Source organism: Pleurodeles waltl, chromosome 8 (genome assembly GCF_031143425.1).
Source record: "Pleurodeles waltl isolate 20211129_DDA chromosome 8, aPleWal1.hap1.20221129, whole genome shotgun sequence".
Classification (NCBI taxonomy): Eukaryota; Metazoa; Chordata; class Amphibia; order Caudata; family Salamandridae; genus Pleurodeles; species Pleurodeles waltl.
This window is the reverse complement of record NC_090447.1, coordinates 1,236,264,325-1,236,291,044: the sequence shown is the minus strand read 5'-3', so window position 1 is coordinate 1,236,291,044 and position 26,720 is coordinate 1,236,264,325. Positions and strand designations below refer to the sequence as shown.

Sequence of the window (26,720 nt, the reverse complement as noted above, 5' to 3'; positions counted from 1 at the left end):
TTTTTGGGAATCAGGAAATACCTTGAGTAACAACCTCGACCCCTTTCCTGCTCTGGGACCAACTCTACTGCGCCCTTTGAAAGGAGGACTTGTACCTCCTGTTCTAGCAACAGGAGGTGTTCTTCTGAACAATAAGATGGGTGGGGCGGGATGAGGGGCGGGAACTCCCGAAAGGGAAGGGTGTAGCCTTTTCCCACAATACTGAGAACCCAAGTGTCCGTTGTAATAGTCTTCCACTTGCGGAGAAAATGCTGTAATCTTCCCCCTACAGGAGAGGAGTGAGTGGGAAATGGTGGAAGCCTAAGGCTGCTTTCCCTGCTGCAGCCCTCCAGAGGACGAGGAAGAGGCAGAGTGCTGCTGAGAGGCTCCTCTGGTGCGGGCCCTCCCTCTCCCTCTAAAAGATCTATAGGGATGGGAAGAGGCAGGTTGCTGGAATCTCCCCCGAAAGGAAGAGGAGGAAGAGCCACGCCCAAATCCCCGAAACCTCCTGAAAATCCTGGAAGAGGCAGAGGAAGAAGGAGCTTGGAGTCCTAACGATTTGGCTGTGGCCCTGCTCTCCTTAAAACGTTCCAAGGCCGAATCTGCCTTGGCGCCAAACAGCTTGTCCCCATCAAAAGGGAGATCCAATAGGGTTGACTGCACATCCGCAGAAAACCCCGAATTACGGAGCCAGGCCTGTCTCCTTGCCACCACAGTCGTGCCCATTGCTCTGGCCACCGAGTCGGTCATGTCCAGCCCAGACTGAATAATCTGGGTCGCGGCAGCCTGGGCATCTGAAACAACATCCAAAAGACCCTGGGGAAGCTCCGTAAATGATGAGGAAATGTCATCCATAAGAGCATGAATATATCTCCCCAGGATACAAGTTGCGTTGGTGGCCTTCAACGCCAGACTGCAGGACGAAAAGATTTTCTTGGACTGCGCATCCAGTTTCTTCGAGTCCCTGTCCCCAGGCACCATCGGGAAAGAACCAGGCGCTGATTTGGATGAACAGGAGGCCTGCACCACCAAGCTCTCCGGTGTAGGGTGCCTAGAAAGAAAGCCAGGGTCAGTTGGTGCAGCTCAATACCTCCTGGCTACGGCTCTATGAACCGCTGGGGAAGATACTGGTCTCTTCCACACCTCTAGCACCGGATCCAGCAAAGCGTCATTAAACGGCAATAGAGGCTCTGCCGCAGCTGAGGCCGGATGAAGCACCTCTGTCCGAAGGTTCTGTTTTGTCTCTGCCACCGGCAAAGGCAGGTCCAGAAAACTAGCTGCCTTCCGTACCACTGCGTGAAAGGAAGCAGCCTCCTCCGTGTATTCCCCTGGAGACGAAAGATCCCACTCAGGGGAAGTGTCCAGCCCACTGGCTGTATCTAGACCAGGCAGTCCATCACCCGAGTCCTCTAGTTCTCCTTCTTCCAGGACTCGTTGGTACTCCTGCTCCTCTAATAAACGGAGAGCACGTCTCCTCGAATGAAGCCTCTGCTCGATACGCGGAGTCGACAATGCCTCCGCCGAAGCCGAAGATCGGCGCCGATCTTCAGAAGCCACCGACGCCGCGTCCGGCGCCACAGGTAGCTTCGGCGCCGATGAAAGAGCACTCGGAGCGGATGGACCCACCGGAGTCACAGGACGAAATCCCGACGACGGAATGGAAATCTCCGGGACCAATCCCTCCGAAGTCACCGGAGTGGCCACCGGCGCCGACACCGGCACCGAGCCCACGTTCCCAACAGGGAGAAAGGGCATAAAGGGTGCCGGCCGTAGAGGCGCAGGATCACCCAATGAAAAGGCCAAAGGGCCAGCCGGAGCACCCCCTGGAGCCATCTGTTGGAAGATGGTATACATCGCATTTAGGAATGCGGTACTATCGGCTCCAGGGGTGGGAAAAGCCAGATACTGGGGTGCCTGTATCGAAGGCGACCCCGACGCCGGCCTCGACGTCTGCGACGCCGGAGACAACACCAGAGGCTGCACCACTTCAATCACCAACGCCTGTCCAGGTGAAGTCGGTGACGCCGGAGAGGGCAACGGCGTCGATGGATGCGGCGTGACCGTGGGACTGACCTCCCAAGTCCTCCGGCGCCGATCCGAAGACCTGGAACGAGTCTCCTTGCTTGAATGGCGCCGTGATTCTCTACGGCGCCGGGAGTCTCGATGACGCCGATGCCTTGGCGAAGAAGACTTCTTATGATGTTTTTCTTTGTTCGACTTCACCATAAACAACTTCGCCTCACGTTCCTTGAGGGCCTTTGGATTCATGTGCTGGCATGAATCGCAAGTCGAGACGTCGTGGTCGGAGCTTAAACACCAAAGGCAGTCGGAGTGAGGATCCGTAACTGACATCTTGCCCCCACACTCACGACAAGGCTTAAAACCCGACTTTCTCTGCGACATTATTACTGCAGCGAAGGACTACGCAGCAAAAAATACACTGTAACCACGAAAGTAACAGTTGCTCCCTCGAAGATAACCGTTTCGAATGCACGGAAAAAAGGGAACTGACGTCGGCACGTCGTCAAGGACCTCTTATTGCCTGTATGACGTCAGACGGCGTCGCGTGGGCTAGAGTGACGTCCTCGTCGACGTGCAGAGACTAGGAAGAAGATTTCCGTCGAATGCTGGCGCCATGGGAGTATTCATTAGGTGAGGAATCCACAGGTAGTTGTATCCATCAGAAACCTAAGTAACATCTATGCTGCAGTAATAAATGTCAACCATTAAACTATTTGAAGGGACATAAGTTGTGTATGCTATCTGATGATGGTGGACTAACTGTACAATAGTCTCTGCTCTCACATTTCAGAATGTTATAATGCGTCTGAAAATCTATTTTCAGAAAGCTTGCTTCTTTGTTATGTCTTGATGCATATGTGGGTTAATGTACTATAACTGCTACTATAATGTCTACGATTCGATGAATGGTAATGTACTAACGAATTTACAGTGACTTGATTGAGGCTTGATTGCAATGTAATTCAATATTGATTGCTCTCAGCTTATGTTTTAGAAAAGTAAAGAAAGTTTAAAAACATAAATGCCATGAGGAATTGTCTTATCAAGGGGCCGCTGATCAGTTCTTTATAGAACAAATATACACCATTCCCATAGTTCTGATGTCTGTGATTCACAAAAACTAAACTATGAGCTTACAATAGTATGGTTCCATAAAGCTTTGAAATAACTGAAACCCTCAACTTTAATGTGGCCTAGCTAACAACGGCTTGCATGCACATGCCGCAAGCACAATTCTGGTCTAGAAAGAATAGCATGAACCGCAAAAGGTCCAGCCCTAGACCCACAGGCACTTCAGAACTTTTTAAACATGAAGGTGTCAATTCAGGTTTCCACACAAGTTTCCTCTCAATTCAAGTTAAAATGATGTACCCCTCCCCTTTTCATCTCCGAGCTAAAGGCAATCCTGAATCAAAACCATAAACTGAACAGAGCCTATGATGTGAGCCAATGGTTAGGACCGGAAAGCAGAGGCATCCTAAGAAGTCCTGAAAAGGTAGAAGGAACCCGACAGAGATCTGGATCGACTCTGGGTTGCAACAGACAGCCTTGGAGCTAAGGTAACCTGAAATGAAATCAAGCAAGCGGAATAAGAGTTGCAGGAGAGCCCCTCTCATAGAGTCTATAGACTGGAAACACCATTTCAAAGATCTGACATGTGCAGGCTGGCCATGGTGGGTTACCTGAATATTAGGCGGCTAGAAATAATACAGAAGTTGGAGAGGGATAGGAGTAAGCCCATCCCCTAGCCAGCCAAAGCCAGACAGTTTTCTTATAGAACAAACAGCATAGTAGGGTTATAACAAAAAACAATCCAAATAGTAGAAAAGGCAAACTTATCTACAGTAGACTAACAAGCAGTTGTGTCAAAGGCACACTGGAGACTAAAGTTTTGGTTAGGTAAGCATTCCTGGAAATCCCTAAAGCTAAAAGAGGTCAAAAATCAAAACAAGTCTTCTCCTCTCTGGCTCCCAGATGGTGAAACTATTCCTGATTTCATTAAACTGAATTCAGATCAACTAAAAATCTGAAATTATCTAAATTCTCACCTCTTCAGATTATGCCTGCCTGGTCAATTGTCTCCCTTGTTTTTTGTCTTATTTCCTAAGGTGTACTTTCTTTCAATGTTTCTGTGCTAATGATGTTACCTGTAAAGTGAGTTGCTGCCTTTGTCGCTACCATTGCTCTATAGAAATACATCAAAATACATAGGTGTCAAAACCTGGGAAAACAAAGGAAGAGGTTCCAAGAAGTCTGGTACAATGGACAGTCAAAAGTGTGCACTAAGACTGGGAGGTGATGGAGGGGCTGAGGAGTGACCTTTAGTAGCAGACTGCCATAAGTCAATGGCAGAAAAAGAAAGTGAAAGGAGGCCAAGAGCAGTGTCATAGTTGAAGCCAGAGTGTGTCTTACTGTGAAGAGAAGATTAGCAGCACACCTGTCAGTAGCAGGTGATCTCAGTGAATTAACGTAAAATAGCTGGTAAGAATTTGTTATATCACACACACAAAAACGCAGTATGAAGGAGTTCTTCTGAGCACATGTGGCAGAATGGCTGTGATAATGAAATACACACCATGGTTGCTACCTAGAAGTGTAGTGGTGGTTTGAAACAAAATGTGAATCAACTGGTCTTGAGTTCTAATTTAGCAGGGGGAGTGAATCATCAAAACGTTTATCGTAATGGAATGGACTGCCACCCAGGACTGAACGGCTGTGAGGAAGTGAGAGACTTTGGATTGGGGCTCATGGGTGAATGATGGTAAGCACATGAAACAGTGTATCTTAAGCATATAAGTGATAAGAGAAGCTGACTGACAAGGTGCTGTTTCCTATGGATGCAGCAAAAGAGACAAAAGCAGTGGACCCAGAAAGCAGTACTGGGGAAACCCAATTGGCAGTCGACTATGGGAAGCTTATGATGAACAATGTGAGCCAGAAAAGGACTGGTCAGAGAGAAGCAGTTGGGTGCTTGGTTAGTTATGCCTAAAGTGAAGTATGCACTAAGAGATTACAATTCTTGACATTATTAAAAGCAGCTGAAAGGTGCAGGATGTTTTTTATGGAACACACCTGATGAAGTTGGACTCATCTCACAGTGTACTTCCAGTGGAGTGTACAGTTTTAAAGCCAAATCTGCTTAGAATAATTTGATTATTGGAAACAAGGAGTGATGTGAGGCAGCTAAAAAAGGCACTCCAAAATTTTAAAGAAAAGGAATATGGAAAAAGTGGAACAATTCTCTGGGCTAGATTGCTCAGTTGTGGGTTTTTTGAACCACAGAATAACACTCCTCTTTCTGCTTTGCTCAGCAGCCAAATAAGTACTTTTCCTTTGTGGAATGGTTGCATTGTTTACTCTGGTTTGAGACACGGTTATACGCATTGGGTAGATCGTGAGTTAAATCATGCCTTGGTTAAAGTGCGTGTGCTCAACTGTTTTTTTTTTTTTTCATGAAGAGGCAGCTCGTGCCCCTCACTTCCCAATGGCCCAGATGGTAACTGACAGAGCTGCTGGTATTCTGTCAAACATGTGCAATAGATGTTCTAGCCGGGCATAGTTCAGTAACTGATTACCCCTCAGGGTGTGACAACAAACAAAAAGTACTATTAGCTCAGAGTTGGCCCCGCTGGGAGAGGGGACAGGATCTGCACTTATCCCCCGACCATGGTGTCAATGTAGTGGCCTCTAGGGTTGCATTACTAAAAACAACCATTCTGGTGCACATCTTGTTGGTCTCTGCGTATGTTATAGTAGTGATACTTGGAGTTCGAGAGGGTGGACCAGCAGAGATTTAGCTTTCACAAGCTCCGGTGCTGAGGGCACTGCAGAGTTTCCTCTCTGCTTAGTTCAGCCTATATTATTTAGAAGGCAATGCCCATCAAGCACTGGCTCCCGCAGTACCAGGCTTATACAACAAGGTTTGGTAAATACAAACAATCCTACTGCAGATAGACATCACACTGGCCAATTTAAATACTTTTTCACACCTGAATGAACATGGCAGGTGCCACTAGAAAGGTGGCGATGGCGGCAGTAGGGGAGGGTCAGTTGCTCCTCCCCCTTAATGAAGATTTAATGGATGTTCCCAGGAACTCTGCAACTCCCCGGCAGACTACTTCCACAAGATAGCCACCAATAACTGTAAGTTTGAACCCCAACCTACAGACCTTCACAGCCTCCTCAAGTCAACTGATGCCACCCACAACACTCCGTTCACCCCATGTGAACAGCTCACCACACAGAGCACCTCAGCCATTGTGAACACCATCCAATTGGAACCCATCCGAACCCTGCCCTCCTGCCCCACCACTTCTTCAAACTGAGAACCAAGGAAATCCAGCAGCAAACTCACCTCCAATCTAAGCGCATCCATCACTGCGGCAACCTTCCCCAATCAATGGAAACTTGCAGAGATCATACCACTCCTCAAAAAACCCTCTGCCGACAACCACAGAACCTCCACTGAATCCCGTCCTGAAAAGATGCCAATTCAAGGTGCTTATAAACGCCTACAAGGCCCTCCACGACCAATGACCAGCATCAATCACTGCCTGCACTTCCACCACCCTCCAGACACCTGCGCTCCACCTCCCTCGCTCACATTCCCTGCATCCCTCGTAACCACAGTAGAAGACGCTCCTTCTAATACCTTGCTGCCAAATTCTGGAACAACCTTCCCTCCACCTCCAAACAGAGTCCTCTCTTACGGAATTCACAAAGGGAGTCAAGACCTGTCTTTTTGACTGACTAGAGCATGATCCTAGAACCTGGATACCCTCACGAGTGATTAGCTGCACTCTACACATCCCGTTGATTGACTGACTGATAGAGGAAGCACTGCACAAGTCTATATCTTTTGTCTTACTTAGAACCCTCGAGTAGGCAGATTGTCCTCCTTATGGCAAAATGCAGCATAACCCTCTCCCCACTCCATGGGAAAAGAGTGGAGACCCTCTCACCGCAGAAACACTGCAGGCCCGAAACAGCAAAGCCAAAGCCAAGAGACCATTAGTTTCTCTTCCTTCAGAAATATATGGCAAGCCTTCCTAAAACAGCAAAGAGATGGCCTCAATAGTCCTTGGGTTGATTTTCATTGTAGGGCTACCTCCAAAAAAGACAATTACTCTCCACTAGGACATTATTTGGATGCTGGAGAAGGGTCTGACAACCAGGAAGAGGACTCTGGAGAAAAAGATTGTGGGAAGCCGAAAGCCCCAAAGGGGTCCAAGGAGCCTTAAGGCATGTTTGAGTCTGATGATCACTATCGTTCATGCTCCACAGATTGGATCCCGGTAGTAAAGGTAGGCCCAAAATATGGCCTGCCAATTAAAAAAAAAAAAAAAGAAAAAAAAAAAACTATGGCTAAGGAGGTTGGGGAAAGACAAAGCAGAATGCTGAAGACCATCCCTAGCAGGAAAAGTAGCCTGCACCCCCAAAATAGACAATGAAATGGCCACACATGTATTAAGGACCTGAAAAAGTTCATGGAAGTCCAGTTGGGAGAAGCTTCTTGGTGTATTAGGCCCCTTCGATAGGATATTGGATATGGCGGAAGAGGCCAGAGAAACTGCCAATTGGATTTCCTATAATATCCTCTAGGGATGGGCACAAAAAGCAGTCTCCTTTTTGGTCAACACAAACTATGTGACGTCTACAGAATGCAGGTGATCCTTAGGGATCAAAATTGACTGCAAGTTTGGGGAATTGGCCACCATAGTAGTGGAAGAGATGAGTGGATGGTGCTTTCTTTTGGGACCCATTCATTAAGGAATGAACTAAATTTGTGACAACCTTTTCTTCCCTTAAGAAGCTGCAGCAATCCATGCACGGGCCTTCAGCCAAAAGATTTTTGTGGATGCGGGTAGACAAAGGGGGCGCCCGACAATACCCCCCTTAACTCTGGCCTCCCACAAGTGCTAATAAGATAATCCATGCAGTGGTAAGACCAATGGAAATTTGGAGGCTTCGTCCCCTCCTGAGGCAACAGTAGGAAATATGGTAACAGAGGAGCCTTCAGGGACATCATCAATGGGCCAGGTAGAGTAACCTTTCTTCCCAAAGAGAACTGAGGGGAAGGGCTACTTGTTTGTACACAAATGGAAGGAAATTACAGGAGATATGTGGTTACTCTAGACCACTGCAGATTTCACAGAGTACTATGGGACTCCTTACCAAGGAATTTGCCCCCCCCCCATCCCCCACCCTTTCCTTTTCACAGGAAGATGCTGCAATTATGGATCAAGAAATTAGAAAGATTTCAACTGATGGCTGGTTTATCCCAATTTCAAGATAGAGAGCATGCACTTCTGAAAGGATTTTATTTTTACCCAACGATTGGTTGGTGAGACTACACCTGAAGGACGCAAACCTAATTAGCCCAATTTTCCCAACGCACAGGTGGTTCCTCCAGTTTCAAATGGCGATAACAGGTTTACAAGTTCCTGTGTTTATTAGTCGATATTTCATACACATTCTAGTACATCACAAGGTACTGAGACCAGCCACAGAATGGCTAAGAACTTGGGGTATCAGGCTGATAGTACATCTAGATTATAAACTAAAGATCCTTCACACCTGCAAAATCAACTATGGCTAGCTATGTCATTGCTTCAAGTTTTAAGCTTCATAATCAGCTAACAGAAACCTACACCGAAGAGGTGTTAAGATTCCACCCAGCAGAATCTGAGGATGCCTCAGAAAAAGATGATCCAGATATGCAGGAAGCAGAGAAGGACCTTAGAAAAGGACAGTCTCTCTCAACACCTATCCAAGATAGTCAGTCTCCTTGTGTAGTCCATGCAGGTGATATTTCCTGGGCCTCTGTACTACTAGGTGTAGCAAAGGCTGGAGACAATGTATTTCAGATGGGTTTGGCGTATGCAGAGTAGGTTTTCATCGTGCAGGAAGCAAGGAAGGAGCTTCAGTGTTGTTTAGACCACGTGGGTGACTTGCGCCACTTTTGGCCTATCGCCAGACTTCATCACAGAATTAGACGCAGCTCATTAGGGGCTCGCCATGGGAATATTACCACAAGAAAACCATGGTCAGAAAACTAGGAGACGTTGTATATCAACTGTCTGGAACCTGTGGCCACTTAATTCGCAGTTAAGAGTCTGGCAGCAGACAAGGTATCCTCCTCAATCTTCCTGAAGATAGACAATGTATCAGTAGTACAATACATAACCACTTGCGTGGGATGAGAGCCAAAGCTTTAGCCAATCTGGCCAAGGATTTCTGGCATCATTGTCTGCAACAGACAAGCTTGGTAACCGCAGAGTACTTACCAAAGAAAACTGAATTGAACAGACTGGAGTTCCAAGTACGGGACAGATTTCAGTGCCTGAAAGATGGATCCAATTTGGTTTTGGATGCTAATGAACATGTAGGGCCCAAGCCAAATAGACACATTTGCTTTCTGTCTGAATCATCATCTAACACACTCTTTCAGCTAGCAACTGGATCCAGTACTGGACATGACAGAAGCATTCCTTCAAGACTGGAGCCAGGTATAGTGGTACATTTTTCCCCTGTTCTCAACTAATACCGAGGTCAGGGGGCGGCAGATGGAGATGGTGTTGGTGACACAATTTTGAAGACCACAAGCTTGGTTTCCAGTTCTTCTGCAACTTTCTATACATTCTCCAATCATATTTCCCCAGGCTTGAGACCTATTGAGGGATGCTGTTGGCAGTTTAAATCAGTTTGTTTAGGATGGGACTCTCACCTTGATGGCTTGGAAAGATTACAGGCGATGCTTGGATGTCCAAGGCTTATTGCGACAACCTTCCTACCTCATCAGGAGGGCTTGGGCAGATTATATCGTCAGGCCCAATAACGCAGCCTGGAGCCAGTGGTCACGCTGGTGTCTGGGGCAAAGGTATGATCCCGTTGGGGTAGATGAAGTATGTGTCCTGAATTTATCACAATTGGTGGAGACAGGTCTAGTCAGTCCTATTGGAAAATGAATGACTTCTGATCATCTCTTTTGGCAGGCCATGAGCCTTTCCAAGAGATTCCAACTACATATCACCCTTTAGTTTGTAGATTGTTGAGGGAAGTCAGGCTTTCAAGACCTCCAGAACCCAAATATCCAAATATTCACAGTGGGTCAGGAAAGAAGCAGGTATTGAGGGATGGCTTCTAAAACCTTTCTCTGGATGGTCCAGGGATGAGGAATTCCTATTGCCCGACACCGGGACATATTGTTTGAGGTCAAGGGCAACATGTTTTCATGTCTATTTTGTCCTTAAGACAAGTAGGCCCAACCCACTGCAGCATGAACCCTTTGGCTGCTAGTTTATAGAGAAGGGAACTGCCTGTAGTTGAGGTAATGTGTGTGTAAATATGTTAATGTTGTTCAAACTTGTATTTATGGTTCATTAAGGAAAAGCCTTCAATATTAGGGTGTGCACTGTAAATAAACGTTTTATGGTCACACTGCACTGCTGACAGTGGCCCCAGTAAAAAGAATTGTACATACATGTTTGAAAAGTTTAACTATATGAGGCTAAGCAAAATGCTCCCAGAATGCTCTCTAATTAGATCCAAATGTTTGCAGAACCTTGTAAGCAAGAGTGATGATTCTTTGCTTTCAAAATAAAATGTTCAGAAAAGAATGCAAGTAGGAAAAAAAAAGTATCGCTACTATGAAATTTTAGGTGCAAATTCTTTGAAGCGTCATAGTAATATGTGTTGATGCATGCTAGTATTTCCCAAAAATATTCCTAATGGAAAAATCAGTGTAACCATTTTCAACAAGATTATGGGAAGCATGAAAATAAACAAGCACTGGCAAAACAAACTGATCCAACAATTTTTGTGAGTCTTTTGGTTTCGTCAATGTGCATCTTGTTTGACATGGCTTTTGTAACCCTTTATTGTTGTGGGAGATGCCAGGCCCTCACTACTGTAACAAACATTGACAAACGGCCCAAAAAAAGTTTGTGGGTCTCAAAAAGCACACCTTGCCATAAGTGACGTAACAAAGGTCCTGCATCCCCCTCCTGGGGGCCCATTTAGCACCTGTGCTGAGGAGTCTGGAGGAAGGGGTCACTCCATGTTCTTTGCAGGGGGGTCGCCTCCAGTTTCATTACGCCAATAGTTGCCACAGTAGTTCCTGGCATTGAACAAAACTACTTTGTGTGCTAGTATGCTCCTTGTGGAAGAGCAGAATGTGATCACTCACAGCAAAGCCAGCCGACAGATAGAGCAATAGAACTTTTATAAAAAACAAAATGTCTTTGTTAACGCCAGACCTAATTAGGAACCCAACTCTTAAAGAAAGTCACAAAAGAGTATGCATGGTTCATGTCTTTGAATTTGTGGCTTTCGTGAATTCACAAGAATTTACAGAAGTAGATCAGGAAATCATACTCCTACAAAATATTTGTGAACTGTATTTTAGCACAAGCAAATATGCCTGTGTAGATTTGCTCATATGAAAATCTAGAGTGTTTTACAAATTCACTTTTCCTCTAACCACTTTTTTCACAACCCTGGAAGAACTTCTATTTCTGCCATTGTCAGGAGGAAATTTCCGACCTTTCTCATTATGGGATAAAAATTAGAGAAGAGCTGGTGCAAAACCTTAAAACATGCAAGTTAGTAGGTTTACATCCTCAATGGCATCCCAGACCTGGAAATGTAGCTTACTGCTTCCTCCAGCCCCAGTATGTAGATCTGTGGGAAAGGTGGCAAAATAAGGAAATTGCTATAACAGGAACTGGGATTGCAAGTATTAAAGCCCTACCATAGCAGTAGCCCTGGCATAATCAGAGAGGATATTATCAGAGCTCTTACATAATGAGATTGCTGCCATAATTTGTCGCCGCACTACATGACACCAAAGGGACAAGAAGATTTTTTTTACAGGACAATAAGACTTAAGAAGCAACCTCATCCATGGACAAGCAGAGATTTTATTAAATTCCACACCCCTGTGGTCGTTTTGAGAACACCTTCAATGCAGCCGAATGGTCTTTAGACTCTATAATCTGAGCTTTTGCTCCCAAAAAAGAACATAACATTTCTAGATATTGTGAAGGAAAGTTTCATTTCTATTAAGGAGACTGAGGCGAGGATTATCATACTTGGGTAAGTACGAGCTTCATATCCCCAACCCAGAATTTTCTGTGAAGATCACAGCAATCAGTATAATAAGTATGTTTACTGTCTGGTTTTAGATCACTGTAAAATAGATATGCTGGTTTTCACATCCTTGCACTTTTTAAATAATTAGGATGGCACAGAGAAGTAGTTCTAGTAGGCTTACTGTTATAAAGTTGGTTCCTAGTTGGCATAGGTGTGCACCCTGTCCTAGTAGGGACCACAATCCTAGTCGAGGTAAGTCACAACACAACCTAAATTATCCTGTGCTCACGTTCCAGTAGCTTGGCACAGAGCAGGCAGGTTTAACTTAAAAGGCAATGGGTAAAGTATTTGTGTAATAACTCATACAGCAATGCAGTTAAACCACCACAGAAAGTACTCCACACCAGTTTAGGAAAATAGACATTATTTATCTGAATAAAATAAGACCAAAATGACAGAAATCTAATATGCACAAGTCAAGGTATCACTTTTAAAATGTTTAAATGAGTCTCAATCTTTAAGAATCTGTGGTTGTATCCTTTTAACACACAGTACCTGGGATGCGTAAAACATTATGACGTAGAGGGGCTACAGAAAAGCAGATGTATTGAAAAGTAAAGCGATGCGTTGATTTTTCCAGTGCGGCAAAGGCGATACGCTGTTTCTTTCCACACTGCAAGGTGATGCATTGGTTTCCAGGAGCACAGCCTTGGTTCCACACTGCAATACGGGGATATTTTGCCACCCAGGGACGATGCATGGAAAACCCAGAACGTGTTGCAGAGGCAACAGGCACTGTGTCAATCCGGCACACGATGAGGTGATTTTTCCGGCGCAAGGCAGGCATTGCGTCAAATTCTGCAGTTGTAAGTCCAGAATTATCTGATTTGGTGGGGTCACAGACCCAGTATATATAGCCAAAAGAGCCTTTGAAGTGAAGGAAACTTCAAAGAGTGGTTTTGAAGTGCACAAGTTCTCCTTTCAACTCAGCCCTGTCTGCCAGGAGCCCAGTGAGGGGTTCTCAGTCCTTTGTGTGAGGGCAGGCCACTGGCCTTTGAAGTGTAAGAGAGAGCCCCTCCACCCTTTCGGTCCAGGGGAAACTATCTGTATGCAGGTGAATTGAGATGTAGCTGAATGTCCTGTGCCTTATGGATGTCTGGGTGGAATGCACAAGGGAAGCTGTCAACCAGCACAGACCAGACGTGGATTGGAGACAGGATGTAAGGCATAGATGGCAGTGAGTGCAGAGAAATCCCCACTTTTTAAGAGTGGCATTTCTGAAATAGTAAGGTAGAATCCAGCTTCACCAGTGAGTAGGATTTCTCAATACCATTCCAACCATACCAAATATGATAAGTCTATTCCTCTCAGATCAGAAATTAACCCTTAAAAGAATTTAAGGAAATCTCTAATGCTGGCCCATGAGAGAAGCAGGCTTCACAGTAGTGAAACACGACTTTGAGAGTTTTTCACTAACAGTACATGTAAGACTTATAAGTACATGTCCTGTTTTTACTTACATAACAGTTTTAAATGCCAAGTCAAAGTGACAATGAAACTGCACACACAGGCCTAGCAATGGCAGACCTGGGAGATGGTTAAAGGGCTGCTTAAGTGGGTGGCCCAATCAGTGCTGCAGGTCCACTAGTAGCATTTAATTTACAGGCCCTGCACACATCTAGTGCACTTGACTAGGGACTTACAGGTACATTGAATATGCCAATTGGGTATGAGCCAATGTTGCCATGTTTAGGGGAGAGAGCACAAGAACTTTAATACTGATCAGCAGTGGTAAAGTGTGCTGAGTCCTAAAACCAGCAAGAGGAGATATGAAAAAATGGAGGGAGGCAGGTAAAAAGTTGGGGGAAGACTACCTTAAGGCTGTCAGATCTAGCACTTACGTTAATATATTTTTCTTTGGAAAGGAACACAAGCAGGAGTTTTAAATTTGGGGTTTGCTGCGGTTGAGAGACACACAAAGAAAAGGAGCACTTTTCCTTTGTGGTTTGCTTAGAAGGACATGGAGCACTGTGATTGCTTGATAGAAGCTGTCCTATCCTTTCTGTAATTTTTTTCAGGTCAATGCAAACATGTTTGTGGCCAACACACCTGGTTGCAAGCACACACCTTATGACAGAAACACATGGCTGAGAGTCTTGAACCCATGACACCCTGAACACGCTGTGGCAAAGCACATGCTGTGTCACCCAGGTGGTCCCTGGTTTGCCATTGCCGTAATACGTCTTGCGGAGGTCTTATTATTAAATATTAAGAAAGGGACTACATGTCCCATGCTTCCTGGCGGCAACCATTTTGGGGGGGGTCCCATCTATAAAAGGTGCCCAACCTGACATCAACTGCTCAGTATTCTGGAAGGACTGGTGAGGGAAAAGGAGCAATTCAAAGCAAACATTTCCAATTGCAGAATCTTGAGAGTCAAGGTCAAATTGTTACTGTTTCTGGTAAGGGTGCACTGATGCCAATATTCTACATTTGTTTTCTTTAACAGAATCAGAAGAATAGAAACTCTTTCATATACAATGATTTTGAAACATATTTAGATTCAAGTTTATTTAAAGATAACATTCTGATTTTGCTTTCCTTGATGGATCAAAAAGAATAGAAGCACTTTCACATAGCAATATGGAATGCAATGTGAGATTCGAGTTTGTTTAAATACAAAAATTTACAAAAGGTCAAGGTCGATTTTGTAACCTGAAAGACTAATTTATTAGCAAGAGCGATTGTAGGACTACAAATATTCTTGAATTGTTTGCAAAAAGGGCAAGAAGGAAAAGCAACTGAAAGTAAACTGTCCCTAGTTGTTACTTCCACACTGTACAGAGAAAATACCAAAAGGAAAAGGAGAACATTGAAGAAAGAATTATAACCTAAATGGCACTAATGTGTATGAACACAAAATAGTTGTTTCCCTAGACTAGGTAGGAAGAAATGCTAGAGAACAACAAAGACTTATGAGGAGTGAACAAAAAGAAAACTGTGTTCTCATTTTTTCAAAAAGGAAGAAATATAAACTGTATATAATGATTTACTAATATGTTGATGCAATTAGTCCCTTAAAGAAATGGAATGTGATAACTAACCATTCTCTTCCTGTATGAATAGATATCTAGGAAAGCTCCCGATCCTTTCTAATTTGCAAGAGGCAAGCTTATCATTTACAGGTAATCACTGTAACAATCTAATTGTTTGTCCCTCAATCTAGCTGGGAGAATAAGGGGAATAAGGGCAAAGAATAATAGGCATTTATTTTCTTCTCTTCCAGGTTTCCCACCTTGCTACACTCATCCCAAAAGCCCACACACTTGCGGTGGCGGTCTGGACCGGCGTGGAACACTGCGAGGGTGCTGGTGCACCCTGCTTGCTATGGCATTGCCGCCAACTCAATTACAAGCCGGAGACAATGCGGTCACCTGTTTCCTTTAGGCCAGCGGGTGGAAACTTAGGTTTCTGCCTACTGACCTAGCAGGAAACCCCTAATAACTCTAGTGGGGAGGTCGCCACATAGACGGTGGCCACCCTGTCTGGAGTTTCTAGTGGACGGAGTTTTCTGTCCACCAAACTCAGTGCCATTACAGTAAACTCAGTTGATGGTGCATGGAGGTGGACCCAAATGAGCATTGTGCTGCCCCGAACAACGGACGCCTGACATTGCTTGATAAAGTTGCAAGTTTTTTTAAAGACTAACGTAGTCTCTTATTCAAGTTGTGTAGTCTCTTATTCAGAATTCTGACTAAATAAACAGAAAGAAAAATGCTCTATGTCCTTAATAGAATTGAAACCTTCCTTCACAATAGCTAGGAACTTTTACATTCATGGCAAGAGAGCCACAGAATTGATGACTTGGAAGTTCAAAGTCTGGCAGATCACAAAAGTGACTGACAACCTTAAATATATGCATGAGTTCAGCTGGAGAGGTCCAGAAGATGGCAGTTTGATAACACTGATTAGAGGTTTTTTTTTGTGGAGGATAGCTGTGGGGATTGAACTGCTAGGAGCGAGAACTACCCTAGCAGGTCTAAGGTAGTTGTGTTTGTAGTTTTGTTTCTGATTTTGTAGAAGAAACAAGTTCCAACATTAGCCTGAAAGAAGGACAGAGTGAGTGGTGAAGTGAGGCGAGAAGGCTGTTAATTGTAGAAGCATGCTTCAGTGTGTCACAGGGTAGAGAGATTATAACCAAGTCAGCATTCATCTGGGTGTTGAGTTGCTTTTTATTTTCCCAATATAAACAGAAGTCCCTAAAATTTTGACTTCAAAGAATACAGAGAACAAGATCCTAGGTTGAGGTGATAGTGATGGAGTAGTTGTGGTGAAAACACATAATGAAGATTGGTTATTGAATAATGTCATTAGGGTGACATTAAAGTTCTTAAGTTTAGTAGAGTGAAAGCAGATGTTCATGGTTATTGAGCATCTGCTCAAGAAAAGAGGGAAATACACCAGGAGGACACTTTCTTGTTGTAATGGGATACTGTCTAATGATTTTTTTTGGGGGGGTGGGGGTAGTAATTATGTATAGGATGCTATAGTCTTTAGAAGACAACAGTTGGGAGAGAGAAATGTAATAAATATGGTCAAGCGTTTTAAAACTAGATACGAACAATCGTAGTGAGCTAGAATGATGTTGCTGATTTGGGTGCTAGAATGTAAGATGGTTTCAATAATGCATCAGCGGGCCTCAAAAAGCTGCTCACCCACTCACTATGGCAAAATATTTTTTTTGGCAGGGTGAGCTACTTTTAGGGCCTAATAGCTCTTTCGGGCGAGAAAGCTTGAGCTGGCAAGGAACTAGTGTTCTGAAAGTGAATGAGCAAGAAAGATGCCTTTAAATCTTGCTTATATCTTGTTACTATTGCTATGCGTTCAAAGACAGAGGTCAAACGTCAGCTTATCTTTTTACAAACTGCTGCTTATTTTGTCCTGGAGATTGATGTGTACTATTCTTTTTTCAGACTACAATGTTAGAGTATTTTGTAAACTGACTCTCTGACAACTGTGCTGTGGTACAGGGAATGTGAAATGAAAGGCTGTAGGTTGATAATTTGTTTTCCTACACAGAACATTTAATCACCTTGTAAATGAACTGTACAGATATTTCAAAACATAGTAGGTAGAAAAGCATATTTTTTATAATTCGGACGAGTGACACAAAGGTTTTAATAGAATCAAAACAAACTGGAACACTTTGCTTTGCGATGTGCAAATGATAGATTATTGTGTATATGCTGTATAGTTTTTTCTGCAAAACTGCACGTTGTGTGAAATTTGAAGGGCATTTCAATGAAAAATGTGGTGTGTGTAAATGTCACTGCACTACTACATCATGCTTTAGTAATACATGTGGACATTGTGCTACAACATGCACCAACAGCTATATAACACATGCATACCATTCTCCTGTTGCATATGTGCTGCACATTTGCTATACCTGTTCTTTTCGTGACACTTGGATTTTTCATTAATCCTATGATGTAAATGATTTAACATTGATGGCAACCCCCTTACCCCACCACCACTTTCTGACATTTTTTCAACACCACTGGTTCTGGTTGGCTGATTACAGGTGGGCGCCTACTGAAGAGCCAGAGTTTCAATCAGCCAATCAGGTGGCAGCTCACACTTGAGTTTTAGGTCAATTATATAATGTTTCTCAGTGGCTGATTACAAGGCAGGATAGCTACCTGAGACGCGTGCACACTGCTTTTACCAGCCACTGTGTGTGGTGCCTTAGTCCACTCTTCAGGACTGAGTACCAGGAACGGACTGTACTTGGTACATCTTGGCAAGTGCTTTTCCCATGCTTTTTAAGCTGTGGCAAATAATGTTAACACATCAGTTGACAAGGAAGCTGGCTGAGTCACAACTCGGCTGCTCCAATCTCTCTAACTGGCATAGTGTGACACAATTGCAGGCCTCACTGTGTGACGCGCTTTGTTAAATCCAGGTACATTTGGAAAATTGCATTAAATGTGGAAGCATTCCACCTATATCAAAGTTTACTACTTCATTGGTATTAAAAGTGATAGTTTTTAAATATGCACTTAGAAACATTCCTGCCTGCCTCGCCCCCTCACCCTTTCTTGATGCTAATGGAAGAAGGGGCTGGGTACAGCCAGAATCCATGGGACCACACTGAAAGGACCGTTGATCCATCTGAGCATTCATACTAGCATAGAGTTCAAAGCATCTTTCATGGGTTGGATCTTCACATTTTAATAATATACATGGGCCGTTAATTGTTATAAGAGCTGGGTTGCAGCTTGCTGTCAGTTCCCGCACAATAAGTTTTAATGGCACGGGTTCTGACTTGCTATTCTTCTCTGGGAACCCAGCTTTGATGATAGTGGAATTCTAGGCTTCGGACAACATGTGGCCTTCAGTTACCTCGGAGAGAGTAGATGAGAGGCCACCAGAAAACTAGAGTGGACTGGGAAGACATTTATTATTTTAAGAGGCCTGATCGGCGATGCCGGCAGGGCGGTAGATGATCATATAGGCATTAAAGTGGTTATGGGCAGTAATGAGCCTCAAGCTGCTTCCATACAGAAAAGAACGAGATGTTTACTAATAACTGAGAATTCTCTAATGGTGACCAAAAAATGGCACGGTGATGCTTGTTAGCTACGCAATCCACGTTCCAATTATTTGTATATATAGAATTACATAATGGACGAATCCGACGTTCCTCACTAATGTATTTAGCCCCCGCAACAAGTGTTCTTATTCGCTCAATAGGTTTCTCCTGTCCCCTGCGAACCTGAGCTGAACAGGTACACGAGAGGAGGTCTGCTATAGGCCAAAAACAATGTCACAGGGAGCCCCAACTGCTCCTCCCTAAAGTCTTGTCTTTTCAGAGCAGACGGCTACACACCCTGGCTCTGTCCACGAAGTGATCTCCAGCAAAGTCCGCACCACACCCACACACCTAAGTAAGAAATACTTCCCAAGTAGGGTTGTGCGTATTACTAGGTCCAATGCATTTCAGTGGGCTTCTACAGTGTCGTAAAGGTGTAACACCTGAGCGCCCTTCACACTGTGCGATTTTATAATTTCTAAATAGGCAAATCTATCTCCAAGGTGGGTGGGTCCCGCGGGGCAACCATTCTCGTCAAAAACGACACTCACCGCATTCGTAGAGGAACCAGACAGGGGGAGGTTAAAGAGCGAAGTCAGGTAGTCCGCGCGCACCTGCGCAACCCAGAGGCATACACGCCAGAGACAGTAAGCTACGGGTGCGGAAGAGATCCTTGGATCAGGCAACGGCTGCCCGAAGCTCTGCCTGACACTGAGCCTGATGACACGTCCGTGACGCGGATACAGCCCGAGTGGCTCTCAGGCTGTGTGTCGCGTTTAGATGGGAGTTCTTGATTACAAACTTCTAGTAACTACCGTCGCTGACGGCAGGCTTACCCTCTAGTTCCCTCGGCCGGACATGAAGTTTAGTTCGCATCACTGCAGGATTTCTCGGAAGAAACATGTATTCATTAAGCAGTCGAGATCTTGGAGTATTCGGTGGCTCGAGACGTACCGATTTCAATGGCATGGGTTAGGCAATGACCATCTACATGCATTACCTGATTATCCTTGGGGATTGATGCAGAGCAGACGAATGCCTGTGAGTCATGGCCATGCATTTTTCCTCATACATTGGTGGTCAGGGACAAGATATTTGCAGTACCGGTGTTAGCGCGCCTTAACCTAATAAGTAAATTTATAACGGGGCCCGAATAGGCCGCTGAACGTTTTGACTCACAATTAGGATGTTCTTACCATAGCTCCAGTACATAATCAATAATCAACAGTCAGTAATCAATATGAGCAGTTATAAATGGAGTCAGTAATTATCACACACCATGACCTTTCAGTCATGAATAACCACACCTTTAGTAAATGTTTAGAATGTTTATTTCCCTATATTAACAATGCTAAGGTCATGTAAATTAATATCAAATGGAACACATACAGAAACAACACTGGTTGTCCAAAGCGGGGAAAGAAGCGTAACCTAATCAAAGCTTGAACTACAACACATTCTAGAGTAAGGATGCAAATCAATAGCAAAGTCAGCTGCTTCAATGAAATGAAGTACATGAAGTTGAGCAGAGAAATTCATCAAGCAGTAGTCCCTATTGTCAAAAATCAGGATCCTTAACTAACATCCGATTAGCATCAGCATGTTGGGCTTCATGCAAAACAATTTAGTTAGAATCAAATTTGGAAAAACATCTAACTATGGCTCTATCAAAACAACACAGTTGGTACCTAGAAAGGAAAAGCAAATATGCATAATAATCACATTTCAGAATATACCTATCCTCGGTATGGATCAGCAAGGCAGAATCAGTCTTCGTCCTCAGGACATCAGTCGTTCAGCAAGGCATCAGGCTTCAGCATCAGAAATTAAAAGGGCAAAATCATTAAGCCTTAAAGTTAAGCACGTCTCTAGTAAAGAAGCATAAAAAATTAATAACCTTTCAGTCAGGAGATGCAGGCAGAATGTCTGTCTTCTCTCAGAATGAGCGTTGTTATATTAAAGTCACCTAAACTATTCCCTAATTCTCTATTGGTCAGTTAATTGTATGTTCGCACTCTGGCCTATAAAACTAATATCCCAAATCTATGAATTCTAATATTTCTCTGTTCTCTTATTGTTGATTGGTTCGTTTTGTGATGTCCTCATCACCTGGCTTGTCAGGTAACAATAGTGTTACAGCTTCTACTCTAGCCAGTATCTTCATTGTTCTTGTCCTAGGAAAGTCAGTCTCACACACATTAGTTCGTTAACATTGGTGGCCATTCTTCGTAATCACTTTTTCAAATGTGTGCATTATTTTTCTACGTTGTTACATTTTCTACATAAACTTATTCAAAATACATAAACACTCATTAATAATGTTTATTAAAGCATCTGCACTAGTAATCCCTCTGATGACTAAATATGTCATCACACTATTACCCACAAATTTTCACATCTAGTGAAACTTTTACAATTCAATTTATTCATAATTTCGTTTTCCCCTTGAATTTTCTCTAAACTTTTTCTCTTTTCTTTTCTTCTCTCCTCTGATTATTCTCAGACATTTTCATTTTAATTCTTTTGCATAATTTGCACAATCCCCATATCCCCAATAGACAAACCACAACAATTAATATCCCTTGTAATATTTTTAATAGAACCCCATTCCAAATGTTGCTGAGCCAATTTCCCACTGAAGCAAACCCTTTGCCAACCTTTTCCAAACACCTGGGGCCAGATGTAGGAAGGTTTTTGCGCCTCGCAAGGCGCAAAAGCCACATCGCGATGCCCATTCTCATTTTGCGAGTCAGTAACCTGGTTACCGACTCAAAAACTGGGAAAACGAGTCGCAAATAGGAAGGGGTGTGCCCCTTCCTATTTGCAAGTCGCATCGCGATGCCGAATTGCTTTGTGACCGCGAACGCGGTCGCAAAGCAAGTCGCAGTTACCACCAGTGTCACACTGGTGGTAACCCATTTGCAAAAGGGATGGTGTCCCCATGGGACTCCTTCCCCTTTGTGAATGCCTCTGAAAAAATGAAACTGAAACGTTTCATTTTTTCGTTTATAATGCAACTCGTTTTCCCTTAAGGAAAACGGGCTGCATTACAAAAAAAAAAACGGCTTTATTGAAAAGCAGTCACAGACATGGTGGTCTGCTGTCTCCAGCAGGCCACCATCCCTGTGTGTGCTGCGACTCACAAGGGGGTCGCAAATTGAGACCCACCTCATTAATGTTAATGAGGTGGGTCTTTGCGACCCCCTCGCGACTCGCAGATGGTGTCTGGGACACCATCCTGCATCCGGGTTTGCAACTCACAAATTGCTAGCCGCTCAGACTCGCAATTTGCGAGTCGCAAACCCAGAATTTGCTACATCTGGCCCCTGGTTCGTTCAATTCTTTCAAATCAGCACTTGCATTAGTCAGATTACTAAGTAAGTCTCTTATCTCTTTACTATTATCTGGAATATACGAACAACAATGCCTAGAATTAATCATTCTACAGATTCCACCATCCTTCATTAAAAGCATGTCTAAAGCAAGGCGAATTTGAAGAGTCATCAGCAGCTAATTCAGTATCTATCTGGAGTATGGCCCCTGAAAAATTTGTCAGCATGTTATCCACAATATCAGAACATTGGAATGTTGGCATGTCCATTGAAGACAATGGAGTGCTGTGGGCTTTTACTGGCCCGCAGCGCCAACATTCCAATGTTCGCTTTGTTCACAGCAAAAGCTGTGAACAAAGCCTCACGGAGCCCGAGGGGATTTTAATCCCCTCGGGCTCCTTGAGCAATTTGTTTTATTTCATAGAACATTCTGCCCTGAGTGGCAGAATGTTCTAATAGCCTTAGAACCCCCCTTCGGCTCGGGCATTTAACGTGGGAGCGGGCCTTTAATAGCCGGTAGAGCCCGCTACGGTGGGTTCTAAGGCTATAGTAGACAACTTTTGAATCTTAATCGAATTCAGAATGACTCCCACTGAAGGAATCACCGCTCTAAATATATCTCCCACTATAGCAGAAGAGGACTCCCTCCTCTGTCTCTTATGATGTAATTCAGTCACTTTCGGAAACTTTTGAAAATCCTCCATTTGATAAATCTTTGGGAAAACTATCCCCAAATAACATGTTTCATACCACCCTCTTGGAAGATGGTAATAAGCATTAAATCCACAGATATAGTAAATCCCTGGAATTGCAGGGTCCTGTCTAGTCAACATAAAAGTCCATTTACTCTGAAACAAACACATGCCTACATTCACTTGTTCCCATAAATAAAGTTACTGTGCACAATTTAGGCCTATATACACAACATTTCCCTACATGTTCTGCATCTAAAGCTAATTTCCCTTGCGTTTTAATTGCACTATAAACATAGGGCCTGATTACAACTTTGGAGGAGGTGTTAATCCGTCCCAAAAGTGACGGTAAAGTGACGGATATACCACCAGCCGTATTACGAGTTCCATAGGATATAATGGACTCGTAATACGGCTGGTGGTATATCCGTCACTTTACCGTCACTTTTGGGACGGATTAACACCTCCTCCAAAGTTGTAATCAGGCCCTTAATCGTTCTTGTAAGTCCTTTTCTAAGCCTTTTTCTAATTTCTCTTTTAATGCTTTTCTCCTGTCATCTGTATGATCTGAGAAGCTTTTCTCTAAAGGTTTAAGCAAGCATGTCAAATTATTTCTATGCGCATAAGCTGTGCCAAACCTCAATGTAGGTTCAAAGAACCTCTAACTATTACAATGTCATTATCTTTAGCTACTCTACTCTAATACCTAATTATAGGGACAAACGAAAACACATCTTCGTAGTTACTGGTTATAAAATCTTGTTAGTAACAGACTACAACTTATCCCATAGGTTAGTAGTAAGCTATGATAGGTCACTCCTTCCTCGACTGATGAAGGAATCTGCGTACAATAAGATAAATACACTGTTCCAAAATAGAAGAAAAGAAAATGAAAATGAACAGAAGTCCTAAACTTTAGGTGCAAGAATCCTCACTCACCCAACTGGGTGTCATGCTTCATCATCGGGTCTGCTCCTCGTCAGACCGGCGCTGCAATGTCTGATGGGCACCCTCCAAAGGGGGCTCTTTGCCGGAGATCTTTTCTCAATGATGCCAAGACCCCTAGTGTGAACTTGGAAGAGAGAAGAAGGAGAGAACTACAAAAGAAAACTAAAACTGGCTCAAGACCCAAACCTCAGGGTAACAATTTTATTAATCCACAGTGGGTAATGGCCAAGGTTAAAAAATAATAATTGGGAGAGTGGAAATGAGGTAATGATCAATCACTCTTTACTGAATTTATTGAAAAATGGGGGGCAAGGAACTACCATGCCATCCCTTATAAAGGGTCAACATGTTTCGCGTCTAAGTGGTCCAACAGGATCCAGTGACGCTTTTTCAGGACCAAAAAGATGAATACTTCTCCTGATGTACAACAAAAAGACTCCTGTAATCTGACACTATCAGTCCTATTGTCTCCAGTCACTTACATTAGTCAAGTGCGTCTTCAAGCTGGTTATTACTAAAGGTTATCCGTCCCTATTTAGGAACAGGCTTCATGGGAAAAGACAGGCCTGAGGATGGGCGCAAATGTTTTGCACGCTCCTTGTCCTCCACCGGTAACCTACCCCTGTCTGCGCTCCTGTAACAAATGAAATGAATCTGCGTACACACATAGCAATTCTTCGCATCCATTGTCTCAACATACTAAATAAGTGATAGAAAATGTTAGAAGAAAGTTCTCCCTGCGCATTAGTATCCTCATGAAAATATTTCTCATCTAACCTAAACTTCTCTAATGCTGTTAGTGCAGTAGTCATCTCAAAAGCAGAAGTATGGTTGGCTTCTCTTTTATCAAGAACAGACATACCCAAAATCAACACCACAAACAATATCTCACACATAACCGCCAAACCAATGCTCATATATTGATAGTGCCTAGCACCTCTACTTTGTTGACTAATGTTACTCATGATCTGTAAAGATTCAGAAAGCAGAAGAAATTTAGAAGAACTTGCAGCAAAAATCAAAAATAGACAACTCTTCTTTCAGCAGTTCAGTTTCACTTCCAGGATCCCTTGTCAAAATTGGTTAGCAGCTTCGTCAAAATCAGGGTCAAAAAGTCAAATCAGGTTATCAATGTCTCTTCCTGTTACTTTTAACAGTCTTTTTCTCAAAAAGTTTCTCAGATTATTTCAACAGTTCAGTTCATTATCTTCTTTCATGTGCCAAAATACTGACCTGGAACTTCTCTATCAAAACAAAATGACACAAACGCTTACAGCCATTCGTAGTTGCATACGCCCATTCAGGACCTGCGTATCTTCAACTTGCTATTCTTTTTCTCTTAAATTTTCGATCACTATTCAGCTCTCCTTCACTTAGATCTTCTTTCCTTGTGGTATCTATTTCTCCCTCATTTGTTGGTTCGACAACCACCTCTTTCCCTTTCTCCACTTGTGATTCCGGCCACTTATCTCCTTTCAGTGGACCCTTTGGCAGTATTCTTTTCAGGATTTAATTTAAACCTTTTCCTTGTTCAGTGGTGTTTTCTCTTGAAGGACCTGCAACCGGTTCAGGAGGAGTCAGATCACTTTGGCTTTGATCCACCTCAACTCCTTCCCCTCCTGGGTCTGGCAATGGCTCTTTTTGTCTTTCAAGATCGTCTGCTTCTGGAAAAGCCCTCCTCTGACCAGGCTCTCCTGCTGCTTCAGTTGAGATAGGTTCTCCATCACCCTCCTGTAGGTCTCCTCCTTCGTCTCTCACAGGAGTGACTGAACCGTCTTCAATGAGCTCAGATCCTGTTGCAGTTCCTCTTTGTTCTCCTTCCGGCCCTGAGACTTGTCTCACTGTTGTTAGTACTCTCACCAATGCTTCTTCATGATCCAGTGGACATGCCACATTCTTCGCGTGACTTGTATGAATCCAGTTCGGAATTCCAACACACTTCACAGCTGTAGTAGTTGTTAAGACAACTTGGTATGGTCCCTTCCAACGAGACTCCAAACACGTCTTTCTCACGTGCTTTCGGACAACAACCCAGTCCCCAGCTTTCAGGTTGTGCCCTGGGTCATGGATCAGTGGCAGTGTGGTGGCCTCCACCTGCTGAGCGAACCACATCAGCTAGACCCTTGCAGTAATCCAACACCATATAATCTGTAATGTTGATAAGTGCATTTGCAGGCACAGCTGATAATGTCATTGCTCTGCCCATGAGAATCTCTTGTGTCTTCCTGTCAGGTTTCTTTCTCATTGACATCAGCACTAAAGGCAATGCATCAGACCATTTCAAATTTGTAGCTGCACACAACTTTGCAGCTCTTGGCTTCAATGTACCATTCATCTGTTCCACTAGTCCTGATGCTTCAGGGCAGTAACTACAATGCAACTTCTGCTCAATGTTCAATGCTGCACACAGTAATTTAATTATTTAATTGTTGAAGTGACTTCCCTTACCTGATTCTAAAGAGATCAGAAACCCGAAACACTGTATCTGTTCCCTAAGCAATAGTTTCGCTACTGTGTGACTATCACTTCTTCGTGTAGGGTTTGCTTCAATCCAATGACTAAAGAAGCATAAAATCACCAGCACATATCTCCAACCTACACACACAGGCATGTCAATGAAATCCATGTGCATTCTGCTCAGTGGACCTCCCACTCTTCCAATGTGGCTCACATTAACCACTGTCCCTTTCCCTGCGTTTAGCTGTTGGCAAATAACACATTGATGGCAAACTGCTTCAGCAACTTGTCTAAACTTTGGGTTGAACCAATCATGTTTGAAGAAACGTACCACTTCATCCCTCCCAATATGTGCTAGACCATGATAGTACCTTGAGATAACAGGCTATTTGGTAAGACCAACTGACTTTCCTCAGAAACCCACAATTCATCTTGTCTTTGTACACATTTCATTTTACTCCATGAATGTTTCTCTTCCCTGTCAACATTATTTTGCAATGTTTTTAATTCTTTCAAAGTGTTGATTATTTTTAATGCATAGCTTGTACAAGTTTCATCTTCTTCAGGTAACAGTTCCCATTTGTCTTTGAACTATATACAGTT

The 26,720-nt window shown here is 43.6% G+C and overlaps 1 protein-coding gene across 2 annotated transcripts in view; it reads right to left on the bottom strand.

Annotated features, from left to right (window-relative positions):
• SPART (spartin) overlaps positions 1-19,407 on the bottom strand; it is a 283,559-nt gene extending 264,152 nt beyond the window's left edge. Inside the window, exon 1 of one of the 2 annotated variants that reach the window (XM_069205523.1) lies at positions 19,240-19,407. The gene's annotated coding sequence lies outside the window, so the exon portion shown is untranslated. The remainder of the gene's footprint in view (positions 1-19,239) is intronic. The other variant, XM_069205524.1, reaches the window with a different exon arrangement.
• Between the last annotated feature and the right edge of the window lie 7,313 nt (positions 19,408-26,720).